Raw genomic sequence first — 16,791 nt, forward strand, 5'->3', positions numbered from 1 at the left:
TCTAGAAGAAAAAACATTATAGGAAATACTGTGAAAATTTCCTTGCTCTGTTAAACATCAATTGGGAAAATTGGGAAATATTTTTAAAAAAAATCACAGGAGGGTGAATAATTCTGACTTTAACTCTATCTGTTTGCTTTTTTCAATTTCATTCTCAGAAATCTGACAAAATTCAGAAAAGATCATCATCGGGCCAAAATCAACATGTCTGTCAGTGTTTGAGGAAAACTTTGAGCTCGTTTGAAAGGAAAACGCTGCTAATTGCGACTCTTTCTTTGTTTTTTAGCAGATTAAACAGCTCAACACACTGCAAACGCTTTCATCTGGACCAGATGATGAACACATTTAACACACTTAACTTCTCAAATCTGCAATAAAAAAAAAAGATTTTATATTGTACTGCTGGATAAAGATTAACCACGATTGATTGCATCCAAAATAAAAGTTTGATTTGACATCCATTTTCTTCCCCTTATTTGGGATCAGGTAGCAGGGAATATATATTACATAAAGTTTAATTAAAAATAAAGTTATTTAAATAAAAAAATAGAATAAATAAATAAATAATACAATAAAATTACATTAAAATAAATTGAATAAAACTAAGTTAAGTTAAGTTAAGATAAGCTAAATTAAGTTAAATTGAATTAATATAAAAAATAATAATCCATTCATACATCCATTTTCTTTCACTTATTTGGGACAAGGTAATAAATATTAAATTAAATTCAAATAAAAATAAAACAATTAAATTAAAAATAAATAAATAAAGTACAATTACATTAAAATAAATTAAGTTAAATAAAATAAAAAAGTTAAATTGAATTAAGTTTAATTAAACTAAATCAAATTAAATAATAAAATAATAATCCATCCATCCATTTTCTTCCCCTTATTTGGGACCAGGTCGCAGGTAATAAATACTAAATAGAATTTTATTAAAAATAAATTAAGTAAAATAAAATAAAATAAAAAGTTAAGTTAAGATAAGATAAGCTAAATTAAGTTGAATTAAATTAAATTTAAAAATTTAAATAATAATCCATCAATTTTCTTACACTTTGGCACCGGGTCACGGGTAATAAATATTAATTTAAATTTAATTAAAAATGTATTTATAAAAACTATTTAAATAAAATTTTTATAAATAAAATAAAGTGAAATAAAAAAGTTAAATTAAATAAAAGTTAAATTAAGTTTAATTTATTAAATTACAATCTAAATATTCTTCAGCTGATATCATATATATCATATATACTATATTCAATTTTCTTTCCTCTTTCAACCACACATCCTTGCTGTGAAATTCCCACCAGGTGTGTTTTCTTCATAAATATCTAGTTTGACTCCCAGTAATGTTAGATTAGAGAAGGGAATGAGGACAGTGTGTGGTGTGTTTGGCATGATAACCAAATCTCATATCAAGACTCAAAGCAAGACTATGTGTGGGATCTCAAGGGTGTGTGTGAGAAAATGTGTGATTATTATTATGTAGAAACGCTGCTGAGATAGTGTGTATCCTCCTCATTACTGTGTGTTAGTGGCTGTAATGATGATGCAAGCATTTTGATGATCAAGCTTTGCAACTATGGCACCCGAGAAGGCCATTCTTTGTGTCCTTTTTGAAGAATTCTTAGCACTTGAGGAATCAGTATAAATATGTGCTCAATGCTGCAAAGTACGCTCAGTGACTGGCACTGTCCTCGCCGTATACACAAAGTGAACGGCATTTTAATAAAAATGCACAGTCGGCGACAATAATAAGAGCACCGACATATAGCACTGTGGTGCTCAGGGCAATCCGAGATCAATTCCCAGCTCAAGATCCTTTGCCGACCCTTCCCCTCTCTCTGCTCCCAATACTTTCCTGTCTGTAACCTCTACTGTCCTTACCAATTAAAGGTGAAAAAACCCTAACAAATAATTATATATATAAAATAAATAAGCAATAAGTAATAAAAAATAATAATTCTAGTACGAAAAATAAAAAAAATTAAATATTATTTTAAAAAATAATATAAAAATATTTTAAAAATTTCATTAAATTACATTAAAATTATAAACAAAATTAAATGTAAAATAAAAAAATTATAAAATAATAAATATTAAGAAATAATATTTCAATTAAATAAAATGTTATAAAAAATTTATTTAAATAAATATAAAATTTGAAAAAAATTATTAAATAATAAATAAAAAAATAAACTGAATTAAATTTTATTTAAATAATAAATTTATTAAATAAATATAAAATTAGAAAAAAATTATACAATAATAAATAATAAAAAATTTATTAAATCAAATTAAATTTTAATAATATATTTAATAAAATAAAATGCAATTTTTAAATTAATAATTAAAAAATAGTAGTAAATTAAAAATGTAACTAAAATGATTCAATTCAATTTAATTAATATAAAAAAATTAGTAATATAATAATAATCAATCTATCCATTTTCTTCAGCTTATTCTTTGCCAGATTGAGAAAATTAAGTTAAATTAATGATGAAGCAAAGCAAATAAATTTTATTCATTCACAAAAATAATATATACACACATCATTGTGAATAAAAAAGTCCGAAACTGCATACTTCCATACTATATAGTACGTTAAAAACAGTATGTGAGCCGAGTAGCATGTCCGAATTCATAGTATTTGAAAAACAGTATGCGAGAAGTAGTTAGATGACCTACTACTTCCGGCAACATTCTGAAGTGCGCATCCGATGCTCACTGCGATTTCCCATGATGCACCCAAGAGAGTTCATGAATGGGAGTGAAGCGATGTTACTGACACGGGTAGGTCACGTGATCATGACAAAATGGCGGATGTAGTATATCCGAGTTCCATTCATACTGCTCACATTCATCTTGTACAGAACGTACTTTCTAACGGCCAAGTACATTTATATTCAAATGCAGCATCTACTGGTTAATAGCCGAATTCGGACACAACCTAGGTGACATCATTAGCAATGCTTTATTGGTGCTCACCTTTTTGCCGCCAATCCTGTTTCCATGGTAACAGCAGCTTCTCTGATTGGTTGACTGCAATGTCATCACTAAGACTATATTTGCCTGTGGAGAAAATAAATAAACATGACTCCGTTTGGTTAATAAGTTCTCTTTTTTGATTCAATATGTGGTCAGACGAGAAACAAATTGCTATTTGCCCCAAAATAAAATGACTGAATCAAAATGAATCCTTGAGTTCATTACATCAAAAGTGCATTCATTATTTCCAATGGAACTGGATTTGATCTTACTCCTAAATTCATAACCGTTAGTGAGTGATCAAGCGTTAGTGAGTATAGCCTCTACTGTATATCTGAATTCTGGGAGGACAACAGCAGTCTGTCTTGGCTGTGAATTTGCTGTGTTTCTCAACAGGTTTTTGTTCCCATGAGACTTTGCTGAATCGGTGACCTGCTAAAAGAGATCGTGCGGCGAAGGCCAGGTTTTCTTTTCAGATGTTTGGTGCACACAGACCTGCACCACGGGCCACACAGCTGCACTCGGCAGGACATCCTGCAGCTTTCCTCAATATACAGTTAAAGACAAAGTTATTAGCTCTCGTGTCACATTTGGATTTTTTTGTTCTTCAAATATTTCCCAATTGATGTTTAACTGAGCAGTATATTTACTATATTTTCTATTTAAAATAAAGTAATTTTTTTAAGTTGGGCTGAAATAATAGCAGTTTCAGTTTTAAATTTTTCTTTTACACAATTGTAAGGTCTATTATTCCCCCCCTTAAAATTTTTCTCTCAATTGGCCACAGATCAAACCACTGTTGTCCAATGACTTGCCTAGTGAACCTAAATAACCTAGTTTATTTAAAAATGGCACTTTAAGCTGAATACTATCTTGAAAAATATCTAGTAAAATACTATGTCTGGTCATCATGGTCAGACAAAAGAGATAACTTAGAATTTAGCCACTAAAACTAATTTGTTTAAAAATGTGTTAAAAAAAAAATCTTCCCTCCGTTAAAAAGCAGTTTGGAAGTATTTTTAAGACGAATAAAAATTTCACACGAGAGCTAATAATCTTGACTACACCAACAACCAGTAAATAAAAGAACCACAGCGCTGTGACTCTCTTGAAGGACAGTCACATGAGACTAGTGTTTGTTTAACCAAAGCCGCAAGTTGTGAGTGAGACTTTTTGTTTTTCTAAATAATGTTGTTGGTTTGGGGTGGAACTACCAGTTTATTCTGGATGAGTTTGGGGCAGGACTACAGATTTATTTAATTGCATGAGTTTGAGGCTGGACTATGGTTTTTCAACCAATGATATGAGTTTACAAGTTATGACTACCAGTTTGTTCAGCCAATAGAAAGAGTTTGGGGCAGGACTTCTATTCTAGAAAATATGATCATATCACCCCAATTTTATCCTCCTTTCACTGGCTGCCTGTTAAGTTTCGTATTGAATTTAAAATATTACTTCTCACCTATAAAGCTCTAAATAATCTAGCTCCTGTTTATCTAACCAACCTTCTGTCTCGCTACAAACCAACTCGCTCTTTAAGATCTCAAAAGTCAGGGCTTCTGGTAGTACCTAGAATAGCAAAATCAAGTAAAGGAGGTCGAGCCTTCTCTTTCATGGCTCCCACACTTTGGAATAGCCTTCCTGATAACGTCCGAGGCTCAGACACACTCTCCCAGTTCAAAACTAGAATAAAGACCTATCTGTTTAGTAAAGCATACACTCAATGCATCACCTAGCGGGTTCCACACAGGCTTCTGCATCTTGTTTATATACACTATGAACAGCAGCTACGCTAATTATTCTCTTTATTCTCTATTTTCACCTGGGGATACTCATCCCGAGGTCCTAAGATTAAGTGGAGTCACTGATTGGATCCAAGACCAGCGACGAGATGATCCCAAGGATTCCATATCCGGGACCAGGCCATATCCTGAGCTGCTGCTGCGCTGATGGTCGTGGGGAGTGAAGAACATGAGTCTGATTCCAGCGACGCTCCAGGGACAGACGAGTCTTCGCTGAGGCCATCTTCCAGCCTCCACCACTGCGAATGAAGTTCTGCACAAGACTTTTGGCCAGCAGAGAAATTAAAATGGTCGTGCCCAACTGAGTCTGGTTCTCTCAAGGTTTTTTTTTCTTCACTCCCATCAGGTGAAGTTTTTTTCCCTCTCCGCTGTCGCCACTGGCTCGCATGGTTCAGGATTGGTAGAGCTACGAATCGATTAATTTTCTTTTCAGTGTTTGAACTCTCAGTAATGATTAAACCACACTGAACTGAGCTAAACTGAACTGAACTGAACTTAAACACTAAAAAACTGATCTACACTGATCCAGTTACTATGACCATTTATGTGAAGCTGCTTTGACACAATCTACATTGTAAAAGCGCTATACAAATAAAGCTGAATTGAGTTGAATTGAACTACCAGTTTGTTCGGCCAATACCATAAGTTTGAGGTGGGACCACCAGTTTGTTCAACCGAAGGTGTTAGATTGAGGCGTGACTATTGATTTGTTTAACCAATGGCATGGGTTTGAGAAAGAACTGCTGAGTTGTTTATCCAATGGTATGAGTTTGAGGAAAGACTACCATTTTTTCAACCAATGGTATGAGTGTAAGGTGCGACTATCAGTTTGTTAAACCAATGCTGTGAGATTGGGGTGGGACTACAGATTTGTTTAACCAATGACATGAGTTTGGTGTGGGATTATCAGTTTATTTAACAAATGGCATGAGTTTGAGGCAAAACTACTGATTTGTTCAACCACTGGCATGAGTCTCAAGCGAAACAACCAGTTTTGCTTAACCAGTGCCATAAATTTAAGGGGTGGGGGGGGGGGGGGGGGGCTACAGATTTGTTCAACCAATGGCATGAGTTTGAGGCAGAACTACTTGTTTTGTTTAACCAATAGCATAAGTTTGAGGTGGGACGGCAGATTTGTTCAATCAATGGCATAAGACAGGGGTGAGACTATCGATTTGTTCCACCTAGGGTGTGAGACTGGGGCGGGACTACAGATTTGTTCAACCAATGGTGTGAGACTGGGGTGGGACTACAGATTTCTTCAACCAATGGTGTGAGACTGGGGTGGGACAACAGATTTCTTCAACCAATGGTGTGAGACTGGGGTGGGACTACAGATTTTTTCAACCAGTGGTGTGTGACTGGGGCGGGACTATCAATTTGTTCAACCAATGGGGTGAGACTGAGGTGGGACTACAGATTTGTTCAACCAATGGTGTGAGACTGAGGTGGGACTACAGATTTGTTCAACCAATGGTGTGAGACTGGGGCGGGATAATAGACTTGTTTAACCAACGGTGTGAGACTGGGACGAAACTATCAATTTGTTCAACCAATGGTGTGGGACTGGGGCAAAACTATCGATTTGTCCAACCAATGGTGTGAGACTGGGTTGGCACTACTGATTTGTTCAACCAATGGTGTGAGGCTGGGGAAAAACTATCGATTTGTCCAACCAATGGTGTGAGACTGGGGGGAGACTATCAATTTGTTCAACCGATGGGGTGAGACTGAGGTGGGACTACAGATTTGTTCAACCAATTGTGTGACAGAGGTGGGACTACAGATTTGTTCAACCAATTGTGTGACAGAGGTGGGACTACAGATTTGTTCAACCAATGGTGTGAGACTGGGGCGGGAATATAGACTTGTTAAACCAACGGTGTGAGACTGGGACGGTACTATCAATTTGTTCAACAAATGGCGTGAGACTGGGGCGGGACTAGAGATTTGTTCAACCAATGGCATGAGTTTGAGGCAGGACTACCAGTTTGTTCAAGGAATAACTTGTGTTTGAGATGAGACTACTTTTCTTTTCAACCAATGGGGATAAAACGATTTATTTTTTGAATGAATTCACCTGATTGCTATACTAAAAGCTTTACCGGGTTGTGCTTCATCTAAAATGAGATCATCCTGGTTGTTGAAATGTGTGCTCCTGCATTCTCCAAGATCTGTCTTTCGATGTTGCTTTAATTCAAACTGTGTGGCTTGCATAAATAGTAAACACATCTGGCGCCACAGCAGGATTCACTTTCTTTCCTTCTCTTAACAGCTGGACACAGCGCTGATTTTGTTACAATATGCTTCATGCTAACTTCATTTGTCCTAAAATGCACGAATAATGGAGTGTTTTCATCACTGTACCGTATTTGCTCATCTGTGTAAACATAAATGTTGGTTTTGGTGGAGTTTCGGTGCACTTTACGCACACACACACACACACACGCACACACACACGCACGCACACGCACACACACACACACACACACACACACACACATGAGGAGACCCACAACAGGCTAATGACCCCTTCCAGTTGCATAGATAAGGTCAAAGGTCATAGTTATGTGTCATCTTTCTATTTCCACACACAAAACATAATAAAAGGATTAAAATTTTACTGCCAGCGCAATTATTTTGACAGTAAAACTGAAACGTTAAATGTTGAAACATTAAAGCAGACACTTAGCTTCCATTTAATGCTTTCTATCCATCCAAAAACACTGCTTCAGGGAATGCAATTGTTTAAAAACTTGTAGAAATATCCAAAAAAAGCCTCCAAAGTTTAAAAATATGGCACAATTAAAAAAAAGTATGATAAGTAAGATAAAATAAACATAAAATTCAATAATAACAAAGGCAATAAATGACCAATATTATTACAAAAAATCTATATATATCAACCTTTTTGTCCAAATTAATATATACAAACTCTGGAGTTTAAGATTTAACATGTAACAACAGACACTTAAAAATGGCAAGTAAATTTTAGAAATAATTACAAAATGTCACGAAATTTGCTTAAAATATTAAAATCCTCTGTGTATGTTCACTAATATCACTTTTATGGCAAGGAATAAGTCATTTCCAATGTATTTAAAGTGAAATTTCTCAACATAAACAAAGAAGGCTGAGAAAAATGTCAATTTTCTATGGAAATTTCAGACGGCACTTAGAGGTTTTTGCATCTGAACTCTTCATATATATATATATATATATATATATATATATATATATATATATATATATATATATATATATATATATATATATATATATATATATATATATATATATATATATATATTTTTATATATATAAATATTTATATATTTAAAAAAAACTACGTTATATTAAAATTACCAATGTGTCTGTAGTGCTGTAGGATGACCAGGATGTTTCAAACAAATGCTTTTTATGGGTGACCAGTATAGTTATCAAGATAATTATTTTTCACTATCGAAACAAAACCCAACCATTCTGACCCTATGTGAGTATGAGTGTGTGTTTGTTGGCCGACTGCCATGACCCAGATCAGTTTAGCTCTCAGCAGGGTTGAGGAACACAGATCACAGACTTGGTATTGGTGGTTTACAAGGACTATCCATAGGCATAATGTATTTCCAAAATGCTTTTTATATAGCTCTACCCCACTCCTACAATACGAATTCTCTCAAGATTCATTCATCTCTCCTTTTGTTTTCCACAGACGAAATAAGTGAGTAAAAGAACTTTCTTCAGGCGACAAAGTTCCGTGTGGTTTCGCTCTGGTATAAACAGATCTGCTCAGGCTTCATCTTCAAACATTGCTAATAACGCTAATTACAAAGGATAGCTGTTTTCACAAACACGCACAGAAAGAGGAAAGAGTTCAGACTCAATTCTACAGTCCCTCAAAACCCCAATTCTTCCTCCTTCACACATAAACACTAGCGTTTGGGAATGCTAACCACACCATCATGGCTTGTAATGTTACACATATCAAAGCAGCTTTATGTGGGCGGCAGCAGTCACGGCTTGTTTTCATGCGCAAGATTGTGTTTTGTGTGCCTGCAACAGGATAATGAGACAAGAGAGCGGAAAAGCGGAGCGATATTGAGGGTGACGGACTAAAAAGCAAAGCAAACCTCACTAATCAAATACAACTGTGTTTATGAGTGCGGCAGGGAAACGAGCGGCACGCCACACAATATGAGAGAAACTGCTCTCTCGTGACTCACGCTGATCTACATGCAAACTCCTTCGTTCCCTCTTTGGGATGGAAGCTGGAGCCTTGGAACCTGGCGCTATGACATCACCATCATGTGATGCTTTTCTTGTAGAATTACAGCTCACTGATGAACTGTTGATGGTAATACGAGCAAGAAGCCTGGTTGTCCTTTTATAAATATTCCTTTTTGATCTGTTTACATTTTGTGTGACGTGGTGGCTCGGTGGTTAGTGTAACCCCACCGGTCCTACACCGCCCAACCCGCTCCGAGCTGGGATCGAACCGGCAACCTTCCGCATGGGAGTCGGTTGCTCTAACAAGGAGGCTAAAGACCATGGCCTCTAGCGTTTGTCGCTAGAGCACCTTTAGAGGTCAGAGGAGTGAGGTTTACCTGCACAGCACACACTAGCTGGCCTCCGTTACACTAGCACTGTTGCCTCACAGCAAGAAGGTCGCTGGTTGGAGTCCCTGCAGGGTCAGTTGTCATTTCTGTGTGGAGTTTGCATGTTCTCCCTGTGTTGGCGTGGGTTTCCTCTGGGTGCTTCGGTTTCCCCCACAAGTCCAAAGACATGCGGTACAGGTGAATTGGGTAAGCTAAAATTGACCATAGTTTATGTGTGTGAATGGGTGTGTATGCATATTTCCCATTAATGGGTTGCAGCTGGAAGGGCATCCGCTGCGTAAAACATATGCCGCATAGGTTGGCGGTTCATTCCAATGTGGCGACCCCACAATTATTTACAAGACCTGTAGTGAAGGTAGTACACTGACTTTAAGGTTGAGAGCATTCCTGTCTATTTCTTGTGTGTACAGAAATCAGTCAGCGCAAACTCTGGCCTCATTTCACAGTGTGCATGGAGAACACACACAGGTACGCCTGGCCAAACTGAGACGTCCTTTCACAGTGTGCAGAGAAAGACCCAGACATTAACACACACTGCTGCGCGCATGCGGTGGAGTTTGGTGTCTGCAGTGTAAACTTCTATTTCTGCAGGCCCCATTAGCAAATGCATGAAGAAAATTGCTGACGTTGCATCCACATGCACACACATATACACACAAAGACACACACACACAGAGGTATGCTTTGTAATTCACTGAATTCATTCACAGTATGCAGACAAAAGCACACACACACACACACACACACACACTCAGTAACATTTCAGGACAGAATAAAATAACCAGAAACAAACTATAATATTTGGTCTTTCAGTGTTTTTAAAGTCTCAAAACCACCATCACTCATCAAAAATACGGTAAAACGGTGATGTTTTGAAGTAATATTACAATTAATTGCATGCGAGTTTATTTTAACACTGCAAAAGATGCTTACTCACTTTCTTACTTGGGAGTTTTTCTCTTGTTCCTAGTGAAAATATAAAAAAATTCTTAAATCAAGAAGCATTTTCTAGACAACAAAAAATATTGTCTTGTGTTAAGAAATATTTGTGCCAAAATAAAGTGAGTATTTCCTTAAAGGCTCGTTTCCACTGAATGGTACAGTATGGTACGGTTCGGGTCGGTACGGGTCACCTTTATCAGGCTTGTGTTTCCACTACCAAGGGTACCCTTCTGGTGGGCGCGGTATATGACAAGTTTAAGTCGACGTCATGCTCGCTCGAGGAAATGTCTACAGTAAAGCTGTACGGGTCGCGTACATTTAACATGAGAAGCACTTCTCACAAAACAGATGCTTTATACACATAAATCCTTGTTTATAAATGTTTATCACTAACTTTTCTATGAACAGGATTTGATTATACCTGCAGATCAATAGCCCGTTTCACACAGTGATACCGGTCAATATCCGGAAAATTTCCGGAATGACTTTACCGGTATATTCAAAAAAGCGCTGTTCACACAGGCGATGACGTTACGGAATTTTTCAAGAAAAGACCGTTCACACATCCATTCCAAAATACCGGTAAATTCTGACATCATTCACTACAAATGAGCCTGGGGCGTGGCAGCATCGACGATTCTATTTTTTGATTCGATAATTGAAATTGAGCATAAATTTCGATCGATTTCGATTAAAAATCGAAATCGTGACACCCCTAATATATATGTATGTATATACACATATGTGTATATATATAGTAGACAAGTTATTGTATAACGATGGTTTGTTCTGTAAACTACTGAAAAACAATTGCTTAAAGAGGCAAATAATTTTGACCCTAAAATGGATTTTTTTTAAAATTGAAAACTGCTTTTATTCTAGCCAAAATAAAGCAAATGAGACTTTCCCCAGAAGCAAAAATATTTTCAGACACACTGTGAAAATGTCCTTGCTCTGTTAAACATCATTTGGGAAATTTTTAAAAAAGAAAAAAAAAAAATCAAAGGGTGGCTAATAATACTGACTTCAAGATAGATTAGACCTAATGAACATCTGGACGTAAAACGACAGTTTGTCCAAAAATAAAAGAACTTACTCTCAAGTCAAGTTCCAAACCTTTATGAGTTGTTTTTTCTGTTGAACACAAAAGAAGATATTTGCAAAACTTGTAACCATTGGATTCCATAGTACTAAACACAGATACTATGGAAGTCAATAGTTCCAGGTTTCTTGCTTTTTTCAAAATGTCTTAGTTTGTCTTCAACAGCCTGTATTCCTGTAATGTGATCTCAGAATGGAAATGTGCATAATAACAACCCAAACCAAATCACAATACAGCAAGGAGTTATAAACTTTCACCTCATTCTTAATTCTAATACTTTAATTTAAATATAACTCATAATGAATTGTAACTTGAGCATCTTTCTTGAGAGGCTTTAAGAGATTCGGCCAATTCAGATTGCAGGTTTACATGTTTAAATGCCCAGATGGCAAAATAAAAACTTCAGAGTTGTGAAATCAGAGGAAACAGCCTCAGTCATCAGTGGAGGGATTAGATGTGCCTCACCGACTGCAAACAAGCCAGAGAAATACTTCACGTTTGTGTTTTTCAGGGCCATGTGTTGTTTTCATTTAGTCTTGTGTGTGTGTGTGGTTGTGTGTGTGTGTGGTTGTGTGTGTGTGTGGTTGTGTGTGTGTGTGTGTGTGTGTGTTGGTCTAACATGTCCTTCCTCTTTCCTTAAATGAGCCGTTCAGTGGCCGAAAAAGCCAGTTTACGTTGAAAGACTCATAATCAAAAAAACAAGGATGATCAAATGTTTCCAACCAAGGGAAAGTCACAGCAGTTTATCATCATTTTCTGTGACAGATGTTTGGAATTGAAGTCACGCTCAGAACGCAACAGTTTTTTAAAATTCTCAACCAATCAATTCAATTCATGTTTATTTGTATAGCACTTTTACAATGTAGATTATGGTGAATTGAAACAGTATAGTTTAGTTTTCAGAGTTTAACCTGGTTGGATCACACACATCTTCACAGAATTTCTTCATTCACCAGTTAATGATAATGTGCCCCTCCAAGTAAAGTCATGACATAATCATTCATTCATTTTCCTTCGGCTCAGTCCCTTTATTTATCAAGGGTCGCCACAGCGGAATGAACCACCAACTCATCCACATATGTTTTACGCAGCTGATGCCTTTCTAGCCGCAACCTAGTACTGGGAAACACCCATACACATTCACACACTCAGACCAATTTAGTTTACCCAATTCAGCTTGTTTTATGGAGGTTTGCGCTGACTGTGGGCTATATTGTGTGTGTTTTCGAACTCAAATAAGTACTTAATGTATGCTGTGTGTAGTTTTTCTGTAATTAATAATATATTGTAGACTGTAAGGGTCTGTATGTGTTCTTTTATGTTGCATTTATATGTTTATTTGATATAATTGCAGATGTTACAGTACGCTATTTTGTACTGTCCTTAGCCCCTTTCACAAATACAGACCTTTCCGGAAAATTACCGGCAATTTTCCGGAAAGGTCTGTATGTGTGAACAGGTCCTTTTTGAAAATACCGGTAAATTCGTTCTGGCTATTTTCCGGAAAGAGAAGTTGTAACATTACCGGTAATTTGCTGGAATGCTGCGCTGTGTGAACGCAGAAGGAAGATTGCCGGAAAGAGCGCGTGCACGTCTAGAACGTGCTGACGTGAGACGTCTGCTTCAGCCAATCAGAACAGTCAGACGCATTCACGTCCGCACGGTTTATGAGAATAAATGGCATTTTAGAACGACAACGATTTGACATCCACAGTGGCGTGTGGCATTTCTGAGCAGCCCTCCTTTCTCTCTGCCTCTGAAAATGCACATCACGTGACCACACAGACACAGACGCACTCACAGCCATGCGCTCGAGACAGCAGGTCCAGGCAGTCAGAGGACTGCTTCAATCTTTCACTCACTTGTACTTAGTCATTTTAGCGAACACCTCAGATTCTGTTGGCTGGTTCCTGTTGGTTGTGCGTCTTTTTTACCGACGCCATTATAACGACACAGATCACTGCCTATTCACGAGTCCCGCAGAAAAAGTGATTGACATGTGGTAATTATGTGTGTAACTTGCCTTTATTCATTTACTGTATGATTTGTTTATGGGTAAAACAAAGACCATGCAGGTCAGGTAGTTTAAACGGTAGGCTACAAATAATTAATTGGTCATTAATTAATTAATTATTCATAATCGAAAATCGAATCGAATCGTGCCTTTAGAATCGAAAATGTAATCGAATCGAGGATTTGGAGGATCGTGACACCCTTAATATATATCTTATATATGTATATATGTAACATATATAATTGAAGTCAGAATTATTAGCCCCCATTTAAATAAAAAAAAAAACCCAAATGATGTTTTTTTTAATAATTATTTTTCGGGGTTTTCAACTTTAATGGATAGGAAAGTAGAGATTATTGACAGGAACGCATGCGAGCAGAGAGAGGGGTAGGATCAGCATAAGACCACTAGGCGGGAATCGAACTCGGGTCGCCGTGTATATATATATATATATATATATATATATATATATATATATATATATATATATATATATATATAAATATAGATTCATTCATTCATTTTCTTTTCGGCTTAGTCCCTTTATTGATCCGGGGTTGCCACAGCGGAATGAACCATCAACTTATCCAGCACGTTTTTATGCTGCGGATGCCCTTCCATCCACAACCCATTTCTGGGAAACATCCAAACACACTCATTCACACACATACACTACGGACAATTTAGCTTACCCAATTCACCTATACTACATGTCTTTTGACAACCGGAGCACCCAGAGGAAACCCACGCGAACACGGGAAGAACATGCAAACTCCACATAGAAACGCCAACTGAGCCAGGCAAGAACCAGTGACCTTCTTGCTGGGAAGCAACAGCACTACCTACTGCGCCACTGTGTCACCCTATATATAAAATATATATATACATACATAAAAAATTCATTAAAGTTTCTTTAAATTCAGCCCATATAAATTGTTTGCAACCAGCTACCTTAAAAAAAAATTGAGTAAATCCAAATTAATAATTTTTTTCAGTGTGTGTTAAAAATACTACATGCCCCATCTCTGCCTGAACAGAGCGCTGGAGGCCACAGAATGGAGAGAGGGAGGGATTGAGAAAGGGCGAACGAGCAGGATTAGATGGGAAAGCTGCTCCCACTGGCCTGAGGCTGTGGACGGACCGAACGCGCTGAATTCACTTCCTCTCCTGATGCTCGCTTTGAGCTACAGAAAGCTGTGGATATTCCTCCTATTGTCCCAGAGCAGAGGATCCCATGGGCCTCAGGGAAGAGACACACATACAATCGCAACTGCGGTCCTCTGTCAAAACATATAAGTACAATTGCATTTCAGAAGTGGAAAGGTGATGGAGTGCAACCTCACTGCTCTAGTAATGTGTGAGATTTACAACAAATTACAAATACTCCAACTGCTTTAACTCAGTAGTTGCTCCTCAGGAATTGTACTTTACTATACGTAGTTTACTAAATGTGTACCTATCTATCTATGAACCTGTATCTATCTATCTATCTATCTATCTGTCTGTCTGTCTGTCTGTCTGTCTTTCTGTCTGTCTATCTGTCTGTCCGTCCGTCCATCCATCTGTCCATCTTCGTTCCATCCATCCTTCCATTCTGGTTCCCATCTATCCATCCACCCACCCATCTCTCTATTCATCCATTCATCGATCTATCCATTCATTCACCCATCTGTCTAACTCTCTATCTATCTATCCATTCAACTACCCACCCTATCTATCTATCTATCTATCTATCTATCTATCTATCTATCTATCTATCTATCTATCTATCTATCTATCTATCTATCTATCTATCTATCTATCTATCTATCTATCTATCTATCTATCTATCTATCTATCTATCTATCTATCTATCTATATATCTATCTGTCTGTCTGTCTGTCTCTCTGTCTGTCTATCTGTCCGTCCGTCCGTCCATCTTCGTTCCATCCATCCTTCCATTCTCGTTCCCATGCATCCATCCACCCACTCATCTCTCTATTCATCCATTCATCGATCTATCCATTCATTCACCCATCTATCTATCTATCTATCTATCTATCTATCTATCTATCTATCTATCTATCTATCTATCTATCTATCTATCTATCTATCTATCTATCTATCTATCTATCTATCTATCTATCTATCTATCCATCTATCTATCTATCTATCTATCTATCTATCTATCTATCTATCTATCTATCTATCTATCTATCTATCTATCTATCTATCTATCTATCTATCTATCTATCTATCTATCTATCTATCTATCACAACTTTTGTAATGGCAGTGAATGGTGCCTGAGTCTTTAAAGCTCCAAAAAGCACATCAATCCAGCAAAATTGTAATCCATAAGACTTCACGGGTTCTCCGAATAACTTCTGAAGTGAAGCAACAGGTTTTGTTAGAACAATATCCACAACATTTTAACAGCAACTGTGTCGAGCATGTGACCACAGTGACCTATTACCTATGAAGGGAATTATCATTTTTGGGTGAACTGTTCCTTTAAACTGTAAAATGTTTGAACGCTAAAAGCACATCCGCTCTAATCTCCGAGGATCTCATTAATGCCACTTTTGGGGAAATAAAATGCCAAATTAATTTACTCCGACCAGACTGTTTGTCCAGTCCAAACCACATTAATATGTCAAACCCAGAGGAAGTCCCAAAGCAAGACAGGAAGTGTCTGAAAACTCTATGAAACGCGCTCAGATCTGTTCTCCATTACCGCTGAAATAAAATCACCTGATGCGCTGTAGAAACAAGCATATAGACGCTAAACGATTCAACACACAGTTAAAAATGAGAGAGAAAAAAATCAATTTCTCTGAGCCCTGATTGAAAAACGAACCAAGGTCTTTCCCATGGCTCGCTGTGGTAATGTCTTCTTCATGCCACACTGCAGTGAATGCATAGTTTCCAGCAAATGTGCCATGCAGCAGGCAGAGTTCATGCCCTCTGCTGAATGATGGCTCGCTTCAGTGTTTTTTTTAAATCTTCTCTCAAAACGTCACTTTTAGCCTCTTTTATTCTCTACGCAGCTTTATTGCCTCCCACCAGAGGAAATAAAGTCAAACAGTCGCATTGCAGAAGATTTACATTCCCCAGTAGTGCTATTTTGAAGGGTCAAACCACTTTGTAAGCAGACCAGGTTCTCTCTAATTAATTATTTAAAATGATAATAATAAATGTATACTGTATACAATCACCGGCCACTTTATTAGGTACACCTTACTAGTACCAGGTTGTACCCCTTTTTGCCTTTAGAACTGCCTTAATTCTTCGTGGCATAGATTCAACAAGGTACTGGAAATATTCCTCAGAATCTCCCGTTC

This window comes from Danio rerio, chromosome 1, assembly GCF_049306965.1.
Source record: "Danio rerio strain Tuebingen ecotype United States chromosome 1, GRCz12tu, whole genome shotgun sequence".
Lineage (NCBI taxonomy): Eukaryota > Metazoa > Chordata > Actinopteri > Cypriniformes > Danionidae > Danio > Danio rerio.